We start from the raw sequence: 15,136 nt of genomic DNA on the forward strand, positions 1-15,136 counted from the left end.
CCCTACTAAATAAAACAAAACCCCTTAAATAACAGAACAAGCCTTCTAGCAAAATGTGTAGCACCAGGACTAAAAGTTTAATAAATGAACATATAGGAGCAACATACTAGTTATTTGTGTAATAAGCATCAAATAGAAGATGCTAGTAACAAGTTTGATTTCTGGTAGGTTGTTGCACGCAAGTAATGCAAAGTGAGTGTGTTCCAACTGTCTATCTACAAGTGAAAGGATTGTGACATCTTTCAGCTTGACCTTCTCCCTCTCCCCTCCCCCAACCTCTTAGGGGATTTCTGAAACCTACAGACCAGCTTGCAATTGAATGTGTGTATTTGAAATCTTTAAACTCCATAGGGGTCCCCAACAAGCCGCCTATACCAGGGCTGCCTTCCAAGTCACAGAAGCCCTGGGGTCTGGAGGCACTTAAACCTGGTGCTCCAGGGAGATTCTTAACCTCTTTGGACGCTCAAGGGAGAGTGAATTTAGCACCTTCCCCCTTCCCCCCCAAATTTCCTCTGCTCTCCTCTCCCTCCCAAGGCAGGCCCAGACTTTGTCTAGAATTCCTAGGTCAGCTTTTGGAGTCTGGGGGGTTGTCAGGAGATGTAACTGGTCCGGGAAGGCTGAGCCAAACCTGGCCGCAGGATGTGCACACCCTCAAACAGCTGCAGACCACCTCGCAGGCTATTAGCCTCTCAGAAGAGCCACTTCGGGGTGGGGCTGATCATACGTCCCCGTCCCGGAGGTTCTGGCACCTGCGGAGGAGAGACGAGGGCAGGATTATCGTTGCAGTGTTACCTAATACTGCTGCATCTCTTGGTTGAGAAGGTACGTACAGCTTGTTTGTATTTTAGGACACGAATGAAAAGGGCACATGGACAGTACTGAGTGGGTTCGTTGTCATTAACGCGTAGGGCTGGAGAAGCCCGGTCGTTGCACGGGTAAGTGCCAGTTGTATGTGGGATGCTCCCACACCTGTATGCGGTGCATTTTGAGGTTGTGCAATAATGCAGTAAAGGTGCGCGGGGATGGTGTGAACTGCAGGGTGTGAAGTGTTGTTCTCTCTCCTTCAGACCCTCTCACACACCCGCCCCCCACCTAGCACACACTTCAAACTACCCAAGACGCAGAGTCCTCCCCTCCCCCAACACTGCAGCCAGCTTTCTCTGAAAACTGATACCCTGGGGCCCTTTTCCCTCACCAGCCACAATCAGGGGCAGTAAGAGAGAAAACGCGGGCCGGATCATGGCACAGAGGCGGGGCTCCGTAGTTGTCCTCCGGTTACAGACCCCTGTTCCGGCTCCGGGCCGGATATTTTATCCGACTCTGCTACTCCAGGAAACCGCTTTAGGCTCAGGCGAGTCCAGGCCAACTCCACTTCTTTCTAAGAAGTCCGTTTTGTGTTTTCCATCTCACCCTAGTCAAGTCTCAGCCGAGGCTGTTGTTCTCAATCCAGCTCAGAAACTGGCTCAAACCGCCCTGAACTGGATTCGGTGGCTGTTGAGACACAGTTTCTGCCTCTTTGTTAGGGCGGATCCGGCCTCCTTCGCTCTTCGGTTTCCCTCCCTCCCGCTTTCCCAGAGTCACCACCAGCACCTCCCCTCCCCCTCGCCTCTCCAGTTGGGCATTTTCTTTCTTTTTTCTTCTTCTTCTTCTTCTTCTTTTTTTTTTTACCCTTCCCTGGGCCCAGGCCCCACGAGGTCGATTAGATTCTTTAATAAAATAGTGAATTTCGGCTGCACATCCTCAGCTTCTATCCATTAATTGTTCAGTTCTGCTTTTCCCCCCCAAATGTCGTCACCGACCACCTGACCTGGTGCCCTTGGACGCCCTGGCCCGGTGCCAGCCCAGGAAGGTCGAAATGTTCGCGGGGCGCAGCGGAGCCACGTTGGTCCTGCCCCGGCCCGGCCTGGAGGCTGTTGCGCGCGCACCTTGCTACTTCCCGCCGCGCGACTCTATTTCGTCTAAATAATTTATTCATTTCTGGGCCGAGAAATGATGCGACACGTTAGGTATAGAATTCTCAGAACGAAGTCCCCCGCACCGGCTTGCCCTCCTGCAAGCGCGCGAATACCCCGAGAAAAGAGCTGAAGGCCCGAGATGGTGTTTGGGTTTCGAACGTGTGATTTTAACCCCGGATCCCAGTCTGTGACCCGGGTGGAGGAGCTTGTTGGGAGAATGCGCGGGGACACCCTCCTAAGGGGGTGCGGGTGGAGGCGCACCGGAGAGGCACGCGGCCGGGAACGGCTGGGCTTCCCATCACCTGCCAGCATCGCCTAGGTTCAGGGCCACAGAGAGAGGGAGAGAGAGAGGGAGAGAGAGAGAGAATGGTTGCATGGGCTTCCCATCACCTGCAAGCATCTCCTAGGTTCAGGGCCAGAGAGAGAGAGAGAGAGAGGGAGAGAGAGAGAGAATGGTTGCATGGGCTTCCCATCACCTGCCAGCATCGCCTAGGTTCAGGGCCAGAGAGAGAGAGAGGGAGAGACAGAGAGAATGGTTGCATGGGCTTCCCATCACCTGCCAGCATCTCCTAGGTTCAGGGCCACAGAGAGAGGGAGAGAGAGAGAGAATGGTTGCATGGGCTTCCCATCACCTGCAAGCATCTCCTAGGTTCAGGGCCAGAGAGAGAGAGAGAGAGAGGGAGAGAGAGAGAGAATGGTTGCATGGGCTTCCCATCACCTGCCAGCATCTCCTAGGTTCAGGGCCACAGAGAGAGAGAGAGAGAGAGGGAGAGAGAGAGAATGGTTGCATGGGCTTCCCATCACCTGCCAGCATCGCCTAGGTTCAGGGCCAGAGAGAGAGAGAGGGAGAGACAGAGAGAATGGTTGCATGGGCTTCCCATCACCTGCCAGCATCTCCTAGGTTCAGGGCCACAGAGAGAGGGAGAGAGAGAGGGAGAGAGAGAGAGAATGGTTGCATGGGCTTCCCATCACCTGCAAGCATCTCCTAGGTTCAGGGCCACAGAGAGAGGGAGAGAGAGAGGGAGAGACAGAGAGAATGGTTGCATGGGCTTCCCATCACCTGCCAGCATCTCCTAGGTTCAGGGCCACAGAGAGAGGGAGAGAGAGAGGGAGAGAGAGAGAGAATGGTTGCATGGGCTTCCCATCACCTGCAAGCATCTCCTAGGTTCAGGGCCACAGAGAGAGGGAGAGAGAGAGGGAGAGAGAGAGAGAATGGTTGCATGGGCTTCCCATCACCTGCCAGCATCGCCTAGGTTCAGGGCCACAGAGAGAGAGAGGGAGAGAGAGAGAGAGAGAGAATGGTTGCATGGGCTTCCCATCACCTGCCAGCATCGCCTAGGTTCAGGGCCACAGAGAGAGAGAGGGAGAGAGAGAGAGAGAGAGAATGGTTGCATGGGCTTCCCATCACCTGCAAACATCTCCTAGGTTCAGGGCCAGAGAGAGAGAGAGGAAGAGAGAGAGAGAGAGAATGGTTGCATGGGCTTCCCATCACCTGCCAGCATCTCCTAGGTTCAGGGCCACAGAGAGAGGAAGAGAGAGAGAGAATGGTTGCATGGGCTTCCCATCACCTGCCAGCATCTCCTAGGTTCAGGGCCACAGAGAGAGGGAGAGAGAGAGGGAGAGAGAGAGAGAATGGTTGCATGGGCTTCCCATCACCTGCAAGCATCTCCTAGGTTCAGGGCCACAGAGAGAGGGAGAGAGAGAGGGAGAGACAGAGAGAATGGTTGCATGGGCTTCCCATCACCTGCCAGCATCTCCTAGGTTCAGGGCCACAGAGAGAGGGAGAGAGAGAGAGAATGGTTGCATGGGCTTCCCATCACCTGCAAGCATCTCCTAGGTTCAGGGCCACAGAGAGAGGGAGAGAGAGAGGGAGAGACAGAGAGAATGGTTGCATGGGCTTCCCATCACCTGCCAGCATCTCCTAGGTTCAGGGCCACAGAGAGAGGGAGAGAGAGAGGGAGAGAGAGAGAGAATGGTTGCATGGGCTTCCCATCACCTGCAAGCATCTCCTAGGTTCAGGGCCACAGAGAGAGGGAGAGAGAGAGGGAGAGAGAGAGAGAATGGTTGCATGGGCTTCCCATCACCTGCCAGCATCGCCTAGGTTCAGGGCCACAGAGAGAGAGAGGGAGAGAGAGAGAGAGAGAGAATGGTTGCATGGGCTTCCCATCACCTGCCAGCATCGCCTAGGTTCAGGGCCACAGAGAGAGAGAGGGAGAGAGAGAGAGAGAGAGAATGGTTGCATGGGCTTCCCATCACCTGCAAACATCTCCTAGGTTCAGGGCCAGAGAGAGAGAGAGGAAGAGAGAGAGAGAGAGAATGGTTGCATGGGCTTCCCATCACCTGCCAGCATCTCCTAGGTTCAGGGCCACAGAGAGAGGAAGAGAGAGAGAGAATGGTTGCATGGGCTTCCCATCACCTGCCAGCATCTCCTAGGTTCAGGGCCACAGAGAGAGGGAGAGAGAGAGGGAGAGAGAGAGAGAATGGTTGCATGGGCTTCCCATCACCTGCAAGCATCTCCTAGGTTCAGGGCCACAGAGAGAGGGAGAGAGAGAGGGAGAGACAGAGAGAATGGTTGCATGGGCTTCCCATCACCTGCCAGCATCTCCTAGGTTCAGGGCCACAGAGAGAGGGAGAGAGAGAGAGAATGGTTGCATGGGCTTCCCATCACCTGCAAGCATCTCCTAGGTTCAGGGCCACAGAGAGAGGGAGAGAGAGAGGGAGAGAGAGAGAGAATGGTTGCATGGGCTTCCCATCACCTGCCAGCATCGCCTAGGTTCAGGGCCACAGAGAGAGAGAGGGAGAGAGAGAGAGAGAGAGAATGGTTGCATGGGCTTCCCATCACCTGCCAGCATCGCCTAGGTTCAGGGCCACAGAGAGAGAGAGGGAGAGAGAGAGAGAGAGAGAATGGTTGCATGGGCTTCCCATCACCTGCAAACATCTCCTAGGTTCAGGGCCAGAGAGAGAGAGAGGAAGAGAGAGAGAGAGAGAATGGTTGCATGGGCTTCCCATCACCTGCCAGCATCTCCTAGGTTCAGGGCCACAGAGAGAGGAAGAGAGAGAGAGAATGGTTGCATGGGCTTCCCATCACCTGCAAGCATCTCCTAGGTTCAGGGCCACAGAGAGAGAGAGGGAGAGAGAGAGAGAATGGTTGCATGGGCTTCCCATCACCTGCAAGCATCTCCTAGGTTCAGGGCCAGAGAGAGAGAGAGAGAGAGGGAGAGAGAGAGAGAATGGTTGCATGGGCTTCCCATCACCTGCCAGCATCTCCTAGGTTCAGGGCCACAGAGAGAGAGAGAGAGAGAGGGAGAGAGAGAGAATGGTTGCATGGGCTTCCCATCACCTGCCAGCATCTCCTAGGTTCAGGGCCACAGAGAGAGAGAGAGAGAGAGAGAGAGAGAATGGTTGCATGGGCTTCCCATCACCTGCAAGTATCTCCTAGGTTCAGGGCCATGGGGGGAGGCGGAGAATGGTTGCACGGGCTTCCCATCACCCGCAAGCATCTCCTGGTTCAGCACTAGAGACAGGAGAGGATGGTTGCACCGCATTGTTGGTTGTGCTAAATGCCAGCAACTCGTACACTTTTAAAACGGTTAATTTTATGTCCCGTGAATTTTATCTCCTTAAAAAAAAAAGTTAAGTGTCTCCTAAGCATTTTTCATTTTCCTTTTGCTTCTTTCGAAAAGTCAGAGAAGAAACACTTGGATAATAAGTGACCATCATATGGGTGTGGTTTCCTTTCGGGGCTCGACGGCTCCCGGGTCTCCCTCTGGTGGCCAAATTGAGCAACAGGTCAAGATGTCGGGAGGCCTTGGGCCTGTGTCCATGATCTGTCGAAGCGCGGGTACCAGGCTGCTGGGCTCAGAAGCGACCTCTCAGGACCCGGAGCCCTGTGCGTTTTGTCCCAGTCACGTGCACGGTTCAGGGCTGTTTTACGGAACCGGGATCACAGGGGTCTTGCTTCTGTGGGGTCACGGGTATTAATTGTAAATTAGCCATTTCAAATGCCTCCCTGACTCTCAAGGCAGAACCAAACCTATTGTCATTTCTCCTAGACTACAAACCCGAGTTAAGTTGCTCATTTAAGTGTTTAGTTTCAATAGAGCATAAACGTGATGGAAAAAAGCCAATTCTAACAGCCGCCCTGGAAAAGCTATTTTTACATGCGGGAGGGGGAAGGGCTGGCTTTGTCTTGTGACTCACTCTTCTGAGAAAGACTTAGGTTGGGGCCAAGGTAACCTTTGAAATAGATGTTTAAAAAAAAAAAAAAAAAAAGAGAGAGAAAGAAAAAGTGAATCCAGCATCTGGATGTGTTCTTAGGAGATTTAGAAATCGTAAGTAATTATTGTGGGAAGACCTTTATTGGAGGTCAAGGAATCCATGTTGGCCTTCTCATGGTTAGATTAACTCTTACTTGGGATTTTCACACCTTTTGTTTCATGTGCTTCAAATGTTTCTCCCTCCCCTCGCTCTTCCTGAATGAACACTTAGTCAAAAGTAGATTCCTGGGGATCCCTGGGTGGCTCAGCGGTTTGGCACTTGCCTTCGGCTCAGGACATCATCCTGGGGTCCTGGGATCGAGTCCCGCGTCGGGCTCCCGGCATGGAGCCTGCTTCTCCCTCCTCCTGTGTCTCTGCCTCTCTCTCTCTCTCTCTCTCTCATAAATAAATAAATAAATAAATAAATAAATAAATAAATAAATAAATCTTTAGATTCGTTATACCCTGTTATCTTCTCAATATCGTCTTTTTGTTACAGTTGGGTTTTGTTTGTTCTAGCACTGCCATACTTACAGTTATATTTGTTGTCTTGTTCCTCCCTCACTACTTTGTAAAATCCCTCAGGGTCATGGATGTCCAATCAGACGGTGTAACCAGCTTTTGGAATAGTACCTGCCAGAAAAGTAACACGGAGTAACTACTTGTTGAACAGGTAAGTTAAGTTCAAACACCATACCTCTAGCCTTAGTCGGCTACTTTCTGGATTCTTTTATATACTGTGTAGCTCTTTCAAGCCTCAGGTATTCTTTCTCTTTCATGGACTCTCAGTAACTACCGATTTATTTTATGGTTCCTCTTTCCATAATGTGAGAGCTATGGAGTGGAATAGAATCTCTATGGTTTCTTAACTTTAGTCCCTCACCTCCCCCCCAAAAAGAAACTGACTGATCCAAATTGTCAGAGTCCGTGTTTTCTCATCTGTAGTATTTGATTTTACCCTGGGATGGGGCTTCCCCAGGTTTTGATTTCTGAATTGGGAGTTTCTTCCACATGGTGTTCCCCTCCTCTCTCATCGGGAGGAAAGGGCCTACTAATTTTTTCTTCAAAAGAATTTCCTTCTCCTGATGTGGGAGGGAGCTAGATTTTGCCACTGGCAAAGCAAGGAGAGGAAGGGACAGGCTTGTCCATGCAGAGATTTAAATACCCTGGAATTTCAAGTGGACAGTTTTAATCTCTGAGAACTGTCAGACCAAACATGGAGGTCAGAGAAGCTCAAAGCTTTGAAGTTTTGGTTTTCTCATCCATTTTGGTTTTCATATGCAAAAAAGGCCTGCCCACTTTACAGAGTTGTGATGATCATTATAATAGCATTTATAGAGCAATTCTTTTTGCCAGTTACTGTTCTATGTATATAATACTACTCTGCGTGTGTGTGTGTATATATTGTGTGTGTGTGTGTGTGTATATATATATATATATGGCTGGATTTTTTTGTGTATGTGTGTGCATATATATATATGTGTGTGCATGCATATTTATATGTGGCTGGATTTTTTATATCTATATACATATGCCTGGATTTTTTTTAAGATTTTATTTTTTTATTTATGAGAGACACAGAGAGAGAGAGAGAGGCAGAGACATAGGAAGAGGCTCCCTGTGGGGAGCCTGATGTGGGACTCCATCCCAGGACCCTGGAATCACCACCTGAGGCAAAGGCTGGTGCTCAACCACTGAGCCACCCAGGTGCCCGAGGCTGGATTTTATACATGTACACACACATATAATCTCAGCTATCCTTTGGGTAAGTATCATTTTCCTGTTCACTGTCGAGGCCATGAAGGCACAGAGAGGTTAGGTAACTTGCCCTGGGTAACACAGTAGTAGGTGGCAGACCACGTACACAAACCTAGGCTGTTGGGGTCTGTGCTTTTAAAACCATAGTCCCACTAACCTGGCACAAGATGAGTGTTACTAAATACTAGTTTTCTGTCTCCTCCCTTATTTCCATGAAAATGATCATTACTTTCTCAAAGTATTTTAGTACAAAAACGTAGAAATTTAGACCCAAACAGTCCCCTGCTCTTTCAGATAAGGAAATGGAAGCCCAAAGAGCTCAAAATATTTGTTCTGTGTGGCTGGATGGGACTAGATCTTAGCTCTCCTAACTCCTCCGGGAGAGAATGATGGTTCTCCATACTAATGTGTTCTATTTCCTTCCTCTTACCATTTATGAAAAGAAAGGGGGAAAAATTCCTTTTATGAATCTCTCTCTCTCCCACCCCCACCTTGTTTTCTGCAATTAAAGAGCACATGCTGCCCTAGCTTAACAAGATAGAATGTGCTGCCTCTCTGCCAGAGCACACAGAGGGAGTGAGCTAGATATTGCCACTGGCAAAGCCAGGAAAGGGAAAAATTAGTCAGCACTCTTCTGTTCTCTCTCTCTCTCTCTGTCTCTCTCTTTGTCTCTTGCCTCTTGATCCATTTCCTACTTGTTTCTGGCTCCAGCTCTCTGTTCCCTTTCTTGGATTATGAGTATCAGAATCCTGCTGGTGCCCACACTGGTATAAATTCAACCCTGAATACAGATAGGAGTAGTAAGCCAGGTTGTCAGTGGCCGCCTCATCTTTTTTTTTTTTTTCTCCTGGATGAGAACAGTAGAGAAAACGCTGAATTCCTGTCTTCATTGTGCCGCGATCTCAATACCTGCCTTTCCATGATTTAGTTAACCTGCGATGGCCATAATTTTCTCACCTTTCTATGAAAACACTCTCTTTCCTATTGTTTTCTCACAAGGAATTTTGGCTTGGTCCTGAAGAAGTGCTGTGCTAAGGCTCAGGAGACCGCAGTGTTTGGGTTTATTTTGTTCAGCTTAAAATAAAATTTCTAAGTATCACATATATGTCTGTAGTTGCAAAAGTGCAACAAATCTTTACAGTCTTTGAACAGCACTGTTTTAAAAGGTCACAATATGTAGTGTTATGCTGTAAGCACAGAGGATATAAATTTCAAAAGAAATTTATGCCTTTGCTATCACAGAAAAGAAAATTGAGATTATTTTCTTCTTCTTCTTTTCCCCTTAGTAATTTTCTGTGAATTGGACCTTGAAGAAGTAAAGAAAACAATAAAGGGAGCTTCTCGCTGGACTACCTGTTGGATGATGACTAATAGTGAGAAATAAGTTTGAAAAAATAGCTTAGGTTCAGATAGTGGAAGTTCCTGATATAACATACTTAAAAATAAATTTATTGAATTTTTCCATCATGCAAAGGGTTTTGTTTTGTTTTGTGTTTTGGCATATGCTATGAAATATAATCATCACACTCAACCTGAAAGAAGGGGAAACTGAAGCTAGGCAACTTGCCTGAGTCCTTGAAGAGAAGGCACAGTTCCTTTCTAGGAATTCATAGTCTACAAAGAGGGACAGAAAGAGACCTAAAATTGTAACTCTTTGTTCTCAGGTCTATAATAGAGATCGGGTCAAACTGTAGTGTGTTTCAATGCAGGGAATGATTATCTCAGATGAGGAGCTGAGAAGGCAGCACAGGCAATCTTTTTTTTTTTTTTTTTTAAAGATTTTATTTATTTATTCATGACGGGGAGAGAGAGAGAGAGAGAGAGAGAGAGAGAGAGAGAGAGAGAGAGAGAGGCAGAGACACAGGCAGAGGGAGAAGCAGGCTCCATGCAGAGAACCCAACATGGGACTCAATCCTGGGTCTCCAGGATCACACCCCGGGCCAAAGGCGGCACTAAGCCACTGAGCCACCGGGGCTGCCCAGCACAGGCAATCTTGAGGAAGATAACGGCAGTGTTGCTAGAGCTGGGTGTTGAAGAAGTAGGGTGTTTGTACTAGTGACCGGGTGGGTAGGAACATGTTGGTCAGAGGGAATGGAATATTATAGGCACAGAGATCTGAAATGCAGTGTTGTAGGGGCACCGGGGTGGCTCAGTTGGTTAAGTACCTGCGTTTAGCTCAGGTCATGATCTGGGGTTCTGAGATCGAGCTTCTTGTCGGGCTCCCTGTCAGCAGGGCATCTGCTTTTCGCTCTGCCTCTCCCTGCTGCTCCCCTTGCTTGTGCTCTCTCTGTCAAATAAATAAATAAGTAAATAAATAAATAAATAAAATCTAAAAAAAAAAGAAATACAGTACTGGGGAATATAAAAAGTGATGTGAATGAAATATAGAGTAAAAGGGGGAGGGTAGTGGAAAGTGAGGTTGGAGAGGCATGCATGCTAGATTGCTAAGGGTCTTGGATACCATGGGATGGTATTTGAACTCACTCCTTTAGGCCTGGGGTTTTTGGCAGAGCACTCCTTCTAAAAAATGGACATTTTATAGAATTCCAATACATTTATTTACAGAAGCCACTGAAGAATCTTCATAGCACCCTGGAGATTTGATTAACATAGTGCTATAACTATGATAGGCAAAGCGGAACCACTGAAGAATTGTGGGTTTGCCCAGGACTAAGGGAGAGTCCCTGGATGAATTGGTCACTCTAGTTTTATTAATTAATTAATTAATTAATTAATTTATAAAGATTTATTTATTTATTCATGAGAGACACAGACTGAGAGAGAGAGGCAGAGAAATACGCAGAGGGAGAAGCAGGCTCACCGCAGGAAGCCTGATGCGGGATTCGATCCCGGATCCTGGGATCATGACCTGATCTGAAGGCAGGCGCCCAACTGCTGAGCTATCTAGGCATCCGTGGTCACTCTAGTTTTAAGCAGGAATGTAACAGTTAGCATGAAAATGACTAGTAGTGGTTTGGAGGATGGAATGGGGAAGCAAAGGGAAGAAATGCAAGGAATCTAGCAGTTATTGGATAATACTGTGTTCCAGAGGGGTCCTCATGGCCCCCTGGTATTATTGCTAGACATTGTTTATCTTGTCTTTTTAACAGAGACACTGAAACTCAGAAAGTTTAATTTACCCAAGGTCATGTGGCAGTAAGTTGCACCACTGGGATTTAGATCTAGCACTGTTCAAATCCAACGTCCCAAGGCCTATTCATTATATCCAAGGGGATGTCCCTGAAGGCAGGGAGAGACTATTATTTAGAACTATAAAACTGATGAGGCAAATGAAAATGTGGGGAAGTAGAGGGAAATACAGAATAGTGGTGAATATCGATATTTAGGGACAGGAAGAGAAAAAGGAGCCATATCCCATATGATGCAGAGAGAGAGAGAGAGAGAGAGAGAGAGAAGCCAGAAGAGTGTAGTTTGATTAAAGAAAGTGGGAAAGGTGATTTCACAGAGGAAAGGATGGTCCCAAGTGTCAAATATGGTAGAAGCTGAGGACAATGAGAACTGTGGAAAAGTCACTGGAGCTAATTTTAGAAGGTTGTTAATGAACTGTTTCAGGCAGAAGACACTTTGGAGCAAGTGAGTGTGGTAGCTTTGTAATGTTGCCAAATTGGCTGTATTTCTCAGACTTTCATTCCTTGCACGTTTCACTTTACAGGTGGGCCACAAGTGATATTAATGTGGAAGACTTTGATGATGGGAGGGAAAGAGCAGTCATTTTTTTTTTTTTTTTTTTTTTTTAAATTTCAGAAGGCAGTGACTGGTGCTTTTGTAGCTCTCCTAAGTTGTCTCATGGCTGTTGGCTCTCTCCTTGGTGTGGGGCGGCTGCCAGACCTGCACCTGTTCCACCTTCCTCTGAAGCCTCCCTAAGCTTCTTGGACTCCTGGGCCACTGTGTGTTTAATTCTGTAATGAAGAGTGCCATCTGCTCCCGCAGGACACCCGCATCACCAAGACTGGAGGCAATGAGAAATGACAAGGCTTCTAGTTTGTGCTTGCGGGTTCCAGCTTGTCCTTGTTCTCCCCCACTTGGTATCCATCTTCTCTTTCCAACTTGACCTGCGGTTGTCACACACCCACATCAGACAAAAGTCCACAACCTTACAGAGAATGTTCACTTGATCTCACAATTATAGGAGATCCGTGTTGTGTGTGTACATGTGTCATATACATACATACGTAGATATCCCCCCCACATATATAGATTCGTATATATGCAGTATATGCCTTGTGTGGCTTTACTTTTTTGGTTGAACTCTGGCTGATACAGTAAGAGATGTGGAAAAGGAAGCAGCAAGTGTACTCCCTGGAAGAGTATGGTAGTCATATGATAAACGTCTACTGAGCCCCTTATGTGCCTGTGCTTGGTTCAGAGAACATAGTGATGAACAAAACTGATATGGAGAGGAGATTATAGTCTAGGGAGGGAGACAGATGATGAAAAAGTAAGCAATCAAATATATGTTACAAATGGAATGAATGCTCTGAAGGCAGAAACCAAAACAAAACACCTCCCCTTCCCCAATGACAAGATACTAAGATCAACATAGAAGAGATAGATTGTTAGGATTGGGAGATCGGGAAGCATTTTCTCCAATGTGATGTTCAAGTTGAATTCCGAAGGATAAGTACAATTTTCATTTTTGGAATAAGGAATGGCATGTATTGGCCTGGAAATAGGAAAGAGTTGCAGGTATTCAAAGAGCTACAAGATGCCTGAGCAGTGGAGTCAGGTAAGGGAGAGGGACCTGAAGCGAGACTGCAGAAGAAAATTCTGTGGCCAGTCAAGGATTCTGGAATTCATCCCAGGAGTAATGGAAAGCCATTTTTATTAATAGTTAAGATTCTCTGGTTGCAAACCAGAGAAATCCAAATCAAAGCAGCTTAAGAGAAAAACAAATTTTTATTGGTCTCTATAACCGAACTGGAGGAAGTGCAGGCATGGAAGTGGCCTTAAGGTGGGATGGGAGGAAGGATGTTAAGGTTGTCCAAACTGGTTTTTTTCCCTCTTCACATGTCATCACATTGATTTCTCTAATTAGATTTTTAAGAAGACTGGATCCACAAATCATACCTTCAGAGCTTTCCCTCTAGCCTCCACCACTGTCCCGACTGTATCAAATAAACTCTGAGTTATAAACAGATTATTCTGACAGGGGAAATAGACAAGCAAGTGGCAGCAGTTTCTCACATCCTTATAAAATATTGTCTTCACAATGAATTGTACCAGATTTTGAAAAAGCATAACTATGACACCTTCCTCGTGTCTGGACATAGAAAAATGTATTTTTTGTACCAGACTATGGACTCATCCCTCCAATATTACAGTCTCACCCCACTTAGGTTGTGGTACACAATCTTGATAAATGCATTCAAGCAACATTTTATTTTAAATCAGTTCTGAGGGCTTCAATTTTGTTAGCACTTTTTGTCGGGCCCAAGATGCACTAGGCAGTGAGAAGCAAACATGAGATTATGCTAGTTTTGTCTTTTTTTTTTTTCTTAATCCATCTTTTCATCTGAGAAACAAAATCAAACCCATCTCATGTTAGCTGCACTGGCAAGAATGTGATAAAAACAAAGTATTCTCCCTTGGGTGGGAGCTTTACCTAAGTGTATGAATCAGAACCCTTTTTAGTGGTAAGTATCGGAAACGCCTCAAACTGACTTGCAAAGAGAATACTTTGGTAAACATAGTTGAAAAGTCCAGGAATAGGATTGTCTCAAGCACAGCTGGGGTTTTGGGCTGAAATGATTTCAGTGGGACTCAAGTTCTCCTTCCAGTTCTTGACCCTGCTTTCCTTTTTGGGGCTGCATTCTGAAGTAGGTTATTTCCATGTCCTGGCCCCTTGCCGCTCAGCTCTAGACTTAGATATTCTAACGGCTTCAACAAACACAGCAGAAGAAGGACTTCATTTTCCATATGGGTAGAGGATTCTAATCCAGACATATCTCGAATTTGAACCGACTGTGATTAGGAAGGTGGATATATATGCATGGTCAGCCTTAGGGTCCCACGCCTGCTGTGAGCTAGGACTGGAAGTGGAGGCAGCCTCATCTGAAGCGCAGTGGGGCTGGGGGAATACATCCTAGACCGGCGAATAAGAACCTGATGCTCACAACAGTCAATCCCGTGGCTGCTCAGCATCCTGATGACCCTAGTTCGTCCATCTAACATAATGCAGCCGTTCACAGAAATAGAGCCCTCTCCAAAGGCCAATGACTCAGATAGTCAGTTAGTAACCTATTCAGTTCAAAGTTCATGGTATCTAGATGTCACAAATTCCTTCTTGTTTGGACTTAGAGGTCTCTTGTGATTTTGGGATCTAGCAAAATAGTATATTTGACCATTCTGACACATCTGTTGCACAATTATGAAAGGAAAAAAGGAGTCTCATAATTAAAAGCCATCATTTTGTGGGCGCCTGGGCCGCTCAGTTAATTCAGTATCCGACTCTTGTTTTCAGATCATTATCTCAGGGTCCTGGGATGGAGACCCCTGTCGGACTCTTCACTGGGCATGGAGCCTGCTTAAGATTTTCTCTCTCTCGGGCAGCCCAGGTGGCTCAGCTGTTTAGTGCTGCCTTCAGTCCTGGAGACCCAGGATCAAGTCCCACGTCAGGCTCCCTGCATGGAGCCTGCTTCTCCCCTTTGCCTCTCTCTTTCTGTGTCTCTCATGAATAAATAAATAAAATCTTAAAAAAAAAAAAAAAGATTTTCTCTCTCTTCCTCTGCCTCTCCCCACCACTCTCTCTTTCTCTCAAAACCAAAACAAAACAACACCAAAAAACCCCAAAACTTCCATTTTCAGAGAAAAAAGGGAGACAATCTATAATGGCTATTGATCTGTGGCATATATAATACCGTAAAAAAAACAGGATTTGCAGAAATTCTCACCTTAGCAGTGGTGGAATTTCCTTGGTCAGCTAATCTCTTTGTCAAGAGCTCTGTTATCTGAAAAGCCTTTCCTCTTCCAGTTACCTTATGTTGTCACAGTTGAGGTGGTCATTAGGGAAGTTTCTTCCATTTATTTATTTATTTATTTATTTATTTATTTATTTATTTATTTATTTATTTCTTGCCAGTCAGATTCCTTTGGGGAAGGTTCAGGGGACTTGAGTGTTAATTGCCTTAGGAATTAAGTAATCATAGG

The 15,136-nt window shown here is 46.6% G+C and overlaps 1 long non-coding RNA gene across 4 annotated transcripts; it reads left to right on the forward strand.

Moving 5' to 3' along the window:
• The first annotated feature begins 574 nt into the window (after positions 1-574).
• LOC140599907 (uncharacterized) lies at positions 575-14,651 on the forward strand. Of its 4 annotated transcripts, none has more exons than XR_012002953.1 (4): positions 575-822; positions 6,797-6,884; positions 7,787-7,976; positions 9,256-9,436. It is a non-coding gene; the product is annotated as an uncharacterized lncRNA (long non-coding RNA). The 4 variants fall into 4 exon arrangements; XR_012002955.1 differs by lacking the exon at positions 575-822 and adding an exon at positions 6,170-6,286; XR_012002956.1 differs by lacking the exon at positions 7,787-7,976.
• The last annotated feature ends 485 nt before the right edge of the window (positions 14,652-15,136 follow it).

This window comes from Vulpes vulpes, chromosome 8 (assembly GCF_048418805.1).
Source record: "Vulpes vulpes isolate BD-2025 chromosome 8, VulVul3, whole genome shotgun sequence".
In the NCBI taxonomy this organism is placed as follows: domain Eukaryota; kingdom Metazoa; phylum Chordata; class Mammalia; order Carnivora; family Canidae; genus Vulpes; species Vulpes vulpes.